Source organism: Lygodium microphyllum, chromosome 21 (genome assembly GCF_053477565.2).
Source record: "Lygodium microphyllum isolate KBCC chromosome 21, Lygodium_microphyllum_v1.1.10, whole genome shotgun sequence".
In the NCBI taxonomy this organism is placed as follows: domain Eukaryota; kingdom Viridiplantae; phylum Streptophyta; class Polypodiopsida; order Schizaeales; family Lygodiaceae; genus Lygodium; species Lygodium microphyllum.
Genome location: NC_141155.1, coordinates 53,006,369 through 53,015,044, shown reverse-complemented (window position 1 = coordinate 53,015,044; position 8,676 = coordinate 53,006,369). Strand labels below are relative to the sequence as shown.

At 36.9% G+C, this 8,676-nt stretch overlaps 1 pseudogene; it reads left to right on the top strand.

Moving 5' to 3' along the window:
* Positions 1–2,375: 2,375 nt before the first annotated feature.
* LOC148018007 (protein TOPLESS pseudogene) lies at positions 2,376–3,182 on the top strand (annotated as a pseudogene).
* Positions 3,183–8,676: the final 5,494 nt, after the last annotated feature.

Here is an 8,676-nt window from a genome sequence, read left to right as displayed (position 1 = left end):
GGCAAGTAAGGTGTTGGCACAGAGCCCTCAAAATGAAAGTGACCTAACTGTCCTAACTAAGGGGAAGGAGTGTAGGAGAAGAGGGAGAGGATAGAGAAAGGCAAGAAGAAGAGAGAGAAAGAGGGAAAAAGAAAGAAGAAGAGGAGGAAGAAGAAGAAGCCATGGAAGCTTGAGAAGGTGAAAAGAGAGTTTCTTGATAATTAGCTCTTGAGGAAAGAGCAACGTTTTTCTTGGGAGATTTTGAGTACCATGTCTAGATAGGATAGATGGACTGATGTAGACTTCAAGAAGATCAAGAGAAAAGCTTATGGTTTCTTCTTGCGAAGTGGGCTACTTTGGAAGCATCCACAAAAGCGAGAAGGACATCATTGAGAGTTGTCAGCGATAGAGCTTCACATGAAATAATTTCATGAAAGTCTTTGGGCTGGACATCGAGCTGTTTGGGTGACCTATGAGAAGATTAAAGAGCGCTATTGGTGGAGAGGAATGTACAAAGATATCTCACAATTTGTTGAGACATGCCCGATTGTCAGTTGTTCTCTTCAGTGAGGCATAGAGATGAGCTTCATCCTACCTACCCGCTATGTATTCACTACAAGTGGGTTCTTGATTTGATTACTATGCATGTTGGTTTATGGTAGATGCACTAGATTGTTTTGGCATGAGAAGAACTCACAAATCAAGTTGAAGGAAGGGCATTATGGATGAAGTCTACTTCAATGGTTTGTAAGTTTCTATTGGAGGATGTTATTTGCAGGTATGGATGTATTGGAAAAACTACTATAGATAGAGGTGAGCTGGATGCTGATGATGCTAGGGAGTTTTTCTCTCGCCTTGGCATTAAACTTGCTTTGACTTTGGCATATAATCCAAAAGGCAACGTGAAGAGTAAAAGAGGCCATCCTCTGATTGTGAAAGCCTTTGGCCAAAGCATGCAATGGAGAGTGGCCTAGGTTGTTGCCTTACACCTTACGGGTTGATCGCACTACTCATAGTGTGACGACAAGTTATATGCTAGCTGAGTTGATATATGGGAAAAACCCAGTCATGCCTACATAGACTTGCACACTTACTTGGAGTGCTTTACTGTGGTAGGCCAAAAGGGATGACTAGAGAGGATATTTTGGCTATTCATATTCGTCAATTAAAGCGAAGAGCTGAAGATATTGAGATAGAAGTTCAAAATCTCAAAAAGTCCAGAATTTGCAACAAAGACCACTTTGATAGTAGACACAGATTGAGACCTAAAGAGATAGAGAAGGGAGATTTGGTTTTGGTTTATGACGGCAATCTAGATGATCATTGCAGATGCTTTTACAGAAGATGAGATCACATTCACCGTCGAGCTTGGTAGTGATGAGGATGGGTAGTTGTGGCCCATTCGGAGGATGTGTAAGTTTGGAGGGGGCGGATGTTGTGACATTGCACGTCCACTATTGCAAACTTGAGGGTGGATTTTTTGCCAAGAATTTGAACACATTAGCCAATATCATTAGGAATTTATTTTCCATTGTGTGTGTCTTTTTGTTTCCATTTGCATTACACACGAAAACATGTAGTTAGGCGAGGCACAATTTCTTCAATGCATTCATAATTTTTGTGTGGAAGTATCATTTGATTGATTGCATTGCATGGATTTTAATATGCAAACCACATGAATGATTGGCATGGAATTACCTTCCAAAGCATATTCTTGGTAGGCACATTGCATGGAAAAATTGGTTCATATGAATGTATCCATTTTGAAGACTCAAGGATCCAAGAAAAAGATCAGCTTCGTTTTGGACTTTCCCCATGGGACTTGTAATTTGGATGTTGCCACTATAGATGATATGTTTCTTCAAAAGTAAAATTGGTTTAGTCTATGAAAGTTAAAAGTTATCCGCTCATTTCATGGACATTCAAGTGGAGTATTGCTACATTTGTCACTTGCATTCATTGGGGATGAAAGATATTAGAGAGAGAGCCCTCTTTAAAGAAGGTTGTATATATGTTGGTGTGTCACCATTAAATAAGAAAAGCATGGAACTTACTACTACAATGACAATGATCTAGAGCGACAAAAGAAGAGCTTTTTGGGAAAATGGATCCAACAAGAAGGCTACTAAAATAGCTGACCATTGAGGATGCTGTAGAGGTTAATTTTACCTTCTCCACACTAATGGGTCTAGCCGCATGAGGAGCTTATATTGAACTTTGCATAAGAAGAATTTGGATCGATAATGAGGGATTTGGACGAGGACTGTGCAAATGATGTCTCGACAAAAGGCCACAATATGATCCTTCCTTAGACAAGTTCCATGTCTTGCAAGTGTGAAGAGAAATATTCCAAAGTGTTGTCTAAGTATAGGGACACCAAGTTGGCAAGAACTATTATGCTTGTAGAGCTTAAAAAGCATATAGAGGCCAATCCCCTGTTTCGAGACAAATTGACTTTTCTTGGACTAAAGGCTTCAAGACTAAGGACACTGATTAATCAAAGCCTAAATTGGGAATATCAGCTTTGTAATTAGAATTCTCGGCCCAATCCAAATATCAAAACATTGTTTGTTGACCATAGCTATGGACCATCTAATGGAACTCGTGTGCCACCCCCCACTAGCAATCAACTTGATGGTGCTTTGTCCAAAGGTGGTGAATTCCCTCTACTGGCGCATGGGCCATTCGCCCCCTACATCTACTTCATTTGCAAGTGCTCTAGCTGGGTGGATGGCAGAAACTCCCAATCCTCCTGCCCTTCATACAGCCATTGCTGTTGGATTGCGGTTGCAAATTCTCATCTTCCAAATGTAGCTTGGTCTTCTGAAATGGCCTAGGACACCTCTAGTAAATAATTCTATTGTTGACTACCAATTTGCAAATTCCAAGCACATCATGAAGAGGGCTCACTCCACTGGATAGGCTGGTGATGAGGTCAGCTACTCTATGGGGCCTGTATCCACCCATCTTCCAAGCATGTATCCACTTGATGTCTTGCTAAAGACAGTGGCACAAACATTGAACTAGGGCTCATGTGCGATGAGCATGGATTTCCATCATCTTCAATAGACCATATTGTTGATACAAATGTGGGGGATATTGCTATATGGGACGTTGGCTCAAGGGATCAAATAGCTTACAAATATTTCAAAGATTGGGATATTAGCTTATGCTTGGTGAATATGCAGGCTGCAAAAAGATAGCAGGACGTTTTGGAGGGCAGAGTATTGTAAAGTTGGTGAATAGAATGGTAGGAAGATGAGCCAGGATGGCGTGTCATAGGTAATACAATGGCATGGATGGATTACAAGGTCTAGCTGATTATCTTTGGATAAATAGTGAGAACAATCATCTTGGAGCTTAGGTAATTCGGTTTACCCACCAGGATGGGACTTTGAAGTTGCCAAACCCTAGCTTGAATAACGTGTTTAGTGGTGTGAAGGTATACAAATAGGAGGATCATCCATCTCTTCCTTTCGAATCTGCAAAGAACTTGCAAGAGCTTCCAACTTAATGCAGGTTGAAACTTGCCAATTTTGTTGCAGTAGTGTGTTTAGTGCCTTCTCGGTTTGGACAGCGGACAAGATTGGTATGGGGAGTTCCCCTAATCCACTGGCTCGATTGAAATCATCCAGGACCTCTTCCTTACTTGAGGATGAGAGGTCATAGGTTTCATCAAACATCCAGTTGTTAGCTATACAACAGCAAAAAGAAAAGCATGAAAGGAAGACAAAGATGAAGGATTGCTAACGTGCAGATTAGGCGATCGAAAGTTGGCAAAAAGCCTTCATTAAAAGCTAGCTTTAAATATTTAAAGCTTTAAAGCTTTAAACTACACGTGTGTTAAAAACAACCTATGAAAGAAAAAGCCCCTCAATGAAAAATCTATATAAAGGAGTATGAGGGAATTAGGAGGGGTATACTCCTTGAATACTCCTTGTTCTCTCCAAGAAGATTGTGAAGAGAAGCTCTTGAGTCGATCTTAATGCTCCTCGCTACTTCATTAAGTTCATGAGATATGGGCCATAAAGAACAAGTGTGTGTAAGGATTGAGGTTGAGCTTGAATCCCTCGCCTTCTTTGAAGACCGCCATCGAATTTGGGAGAGAAGGCTTGAGGATGAGCTTTAAGCCCCTCACCTACATCGAAGATTTCATCATCACAAGTCGCTATGAAGATAGCTTCTCACCTATTTTTGAAGATCGTCAACAAAATTTTCCGACATCAGGCTTTCGAGTCGAGCTTTATACTCCTCAAAATTTCTCCATAAAATTTTGTCATCTCACCTTCTTCTCTTCTCTCTCAATTCGAAATCTATGAACCTATATTTTGCCTTTTTTTAAAAAAATCAAGAATTTTTTTTCCTCATTCAAAATTCTTGTGGATAAGTTTTATTTCGTGGAGTTCTTATCTCATCTCAAAGCGTCCATGCGGTGAGTGACTTTTCATGTACCCCCTACACAAATTACATGCAACAACGTTCGTATTCTATGTGTAAGATGTCACATCCTGGGGTCAATCCCCGAGGTGTAGGAGAGCCATAAGAGCCACACCATTCTAATAGGGGAAGCTCTTTGTGTATGTGAATCGAGGTGTTGATCACATGAATGTGTGGGATACTCCCTCTGTTGGATTCGTGAAGGGCAAAATTGTTGGAATGAAATCGATACAAATGCATGCTTTATTTAGAGTAGTGTATAACCTCCAAACACTCCTAGCCACAAGGCTGTGAGCGTGGTTTGGCTAGCATAGGAGGCCACCGGCTAGAGCCATACAGCCAGTATCGGGCTTGTTTTAGGTCCTGACAACTAGGCTCTTCAATCTTAAGCGAGATTTTTGTTTAACCAATGTGATTAGAAATTTTATAAAATATTATTACATAAATAAAATCTTAATAGTTTAATAAGGAATGACTATTTGTGGATCTTCTTTTAATAAACTAATGCTAAGGATGCAAAGAAGAAATATGTATGCTAAACAGAAAGTGATGGTAATTATATAACTAACGAATGCTAGGTGAGTGGATGAAGATCTTGATGATCCCAACCTATGGATTGTTGCACCCAATTAGTCGAGTGCCTTTTTATATTATTGTTAGGATTGGAGTTGAGAAATCATGACCACTTTCACATAAAAGGATAAAACTAGAGCTCACACTCTTTTAGGAGGATGGATGTGTGTCTATGCTATGACAAAGGATTGACTAGTATTCACAAGTTTGGTAAGCACTTTTTGCAAGTTTTAAAAGAAACTTCTTAAGTTGTGTCAAATTCTTTGAGATTATTAAGCTTCAAAACTACCTTTTGCAATCATTTGGCATACTTTCTTTACAAATCAGCCAAAGAAAACCACTTTCATGGTGTAAACTAAAGGGGGCACATTGTTCTCAATTGAGTTAGGTGGGAGTGAATGTATAACCCTCCTTATCTGCCAATTGCAAGGTTCTTTTCACTTTAGCTATAATGCATCTAAAATAATACATTGGAAAAAGTCAATCTTAAGCTTAATAAATATTACTAAAAGGAAGGTAGGATTAAGAAATCGATATGTCTTCCATGTGCTCTGAGTTTAGCCGTACGCAGACTTGATTGATGCTCACCAATTTACATTATTCAAGCAATCAATCCAATGGGTGCTTGCCTTCTTTAGCCATTAGCCTTGAAAAGAACTTGAAATAAGTTGTACTTGAATAATAAAATAAGTGAATTGGTACAAGGAAAGAAAAGTTTTGAAAACACCCCTCTTCCCCCCAATACGAAAACTACCTTGGATCAAGTCTTCATGTAACTTTTTGATGCTTTTGCCTTTTGCTTTTATCTCAACCTCACCATTTGATTGTTTCCTTATTTATTGTCTTCTTCTTCCCATCATCTAATAACAACAAATGAAGGTTTCACATCAAGTTGAGTTGTAAAGGAAATCCTAGCCTTTTCACATGTCTTTTTCTAATAATGATATTTGTCAACTCAAATTGTGTCTTTCAACTTTGTTCCAATCTTAAGTCTAGTCTCTATTCTTGATCAACCTTCTATTATTAGATTTTGATTCTTATCAAGTTAAATTCATCCTCTCAAACTATTCCAAATGAGATAGATAATAAACAAAATTGGTTTACAAAATACTGCTCCTAGATGGTACAAAGACACTCATACTTATTCTTACAAATAATCCACTAGCTAAAAGTATGATGACCCCCACAACATTTGTGGAAAACACCATCGTTGCGATTCTTCATACATAGAAACCTTGACTTAAGACTCGGATACCTTGTAATAAAAATTTAATCCAAGTCGTAGGTATCTTACAATGAAACCTTGAGCCAAATAAGTTTTTATGGCTTTGTAAGATATCAAAGATCTTGATAATATCATTGAAAACACTACAATTTAGATACCCCATATGGGAATCTAATCCAATTAAATTGTTATGGCTTCAAAAATGTAACTGTTTTGGGAGCATGTTGATGCGGGATAAAAATAGAAAAACTTTAAGCAAAATGCTTTCACCAACACTTGTTGCATTTTCAAACCAAAAATATTGACTAGAAGCAATAATTTCAATTTGATCAAATGATTTTTGGATAACTTGAGTCTCCTCCCAACAAGTTGATTGTGAGAGTCAATAACTTTCTTGTACAAAAGATGATGCATTAGCTCATTGTAAGCACAAGCCTTTTTCTAAGCACTTGGGTGCACTATATTCGAAGCATTGACTATCACTAATAACTAATTAGACCAAAGTTACTAATTATATTAGTATGAAACTGCATTTTAAAGATTAGAACAAAAGTATTTTACTTTGTTGATTAATTGAAAGAGATTCTATCTATGTTTCTTTTTAGCATGGTCAAATCAAGATAGTTCACGTCTCTTCATGGTCCTTACAAGTAGAGCATGTTGGCACACAATGGTTCTCAAGTGGTAATCGACACTTTCAAGTTTAGTCAGCATTACCATGTTGAATTTTTAAACACTTTCAAAGTCTTGAGGTGGCTATGAACAAATCACTATTCTAGAAAGGATATTTCTAGAAGTATTCCCAAGTCAACTATTTCAACTTTTACATTCAAGTCATTGAAAGATTTCATAACCTTTCAAATCAAGAACATTAGTTCATCACCTTCTAGTGTTTGTTTTCTTCAATACCAATCTTAAAAGTACAAAGGCAATTAACACTAGTTTTTCAATTGAGCAACATTGATTCACAAGTTGGACATGCGTTATATAGGTATTATGAGATCAATCAACTTTTGATTAACAACCACAAGTATGATAAGAAAATTCGTTTATCCTACTTGATACATGGTTGACTTATAAATTTTGCAATCTAAAGGAAGCTACACAAATGGTAGTAAATATTTGTCACAAGTCAATTTTGAGCTATTTAATCACTTGAAGGTTTTTATTCATGAAACATGTTATTGATGGTTGCCATATTTTAGTAGTGAATTGTGCATAGAATTAGGACCACAAGTACTTTTTCTCCCTTTAGTAGGATATTCCTTGTACACATGTATATGCTTTGCTAGAGCTACTCTATCTTTTGATTGTATATGCTATTGATTATTTTGTCTTACTATAAGTTTATAGTGCTAACATATGCAACCCTAACCCTAAATCCAAAAGATTTGTATTCAAGCACGCTTTTGCATGTTCAAGGAGATTAAAAAAGAAATAGACAATCTCATGTGATTCAATGCAAGCAAGGATGGTGGAGGTTTTATGTGGAAGGAGTGTTGGGAAAAGGTTCCAGGCAACTTCAAGAGGCATCAAAATGAATTATGAGATCATTGAGGTAATTTTAAGGTTCTTTTTCTTATCTATACATCTCTAACTTGTGCATAATATGCAAGGTGAGAGCTAAGATTTTCTAAGGTAAGATATTGGATCTTGCTATGATCGATTCTATTTCCTTAGCATAGGATGATTTAGGTGTATAATCTCACAATATCTCCAAGTCTCACACTTTATTTGGAGGCATAGGGTACTTAAGAAGTGAGTGAGGCTATCTTGTAGATGTAAGGAATATTGTGAATGTCTCCATTTTGGTTACATTACTAGGACAATGAGATATTGTAGCAAAGCACCCAAAATAGCTTGTTAAGAGAGAAGAATAGGTAGAATTGATGCTCAAGGGGTGCCCTATGATCCAAGACAAAACTTCTTCCCAACCTAGGCAAGGTAGTTGAAATATCATTTTGAGACGAGTTTGAGTAGTTTTGATATCTATGGATGAGAAAAAAAGAAAAAATGTTCACTTTTTCTTTTCATTTTCTTTCTACTCATTCCTTGATTCAATTGGAGTGATAATATTGCATTCAATGGGAATTCTTGTGAGATAACTTATTGATATGATATGCATTTGGCGGTGTTAGTCTCATTGTTGAGGACCATAATTTTGTATAGTGCTTGAGAAAAAAAATGAGTTTGGTGGTCTTTTTGTGAACACTTGCATAATATACCCATTCCAAAGCTTATTTTACTTAACGAAACTAGATTATTTTTACACAACTTGACAAGTTAATATGATTTTGTAAGTTAATTTCATTCTTTTATGATTGTAACTATGTTAGTTTTATCCTCTACAATGTATTTAGATTTTTTTACAAGGATATATAGTATATCTATACTCGAATTCACTCCGTAATGTATTTTCATTTACTTTACATTATCCCAATACTATCTCATAAATGTTATTA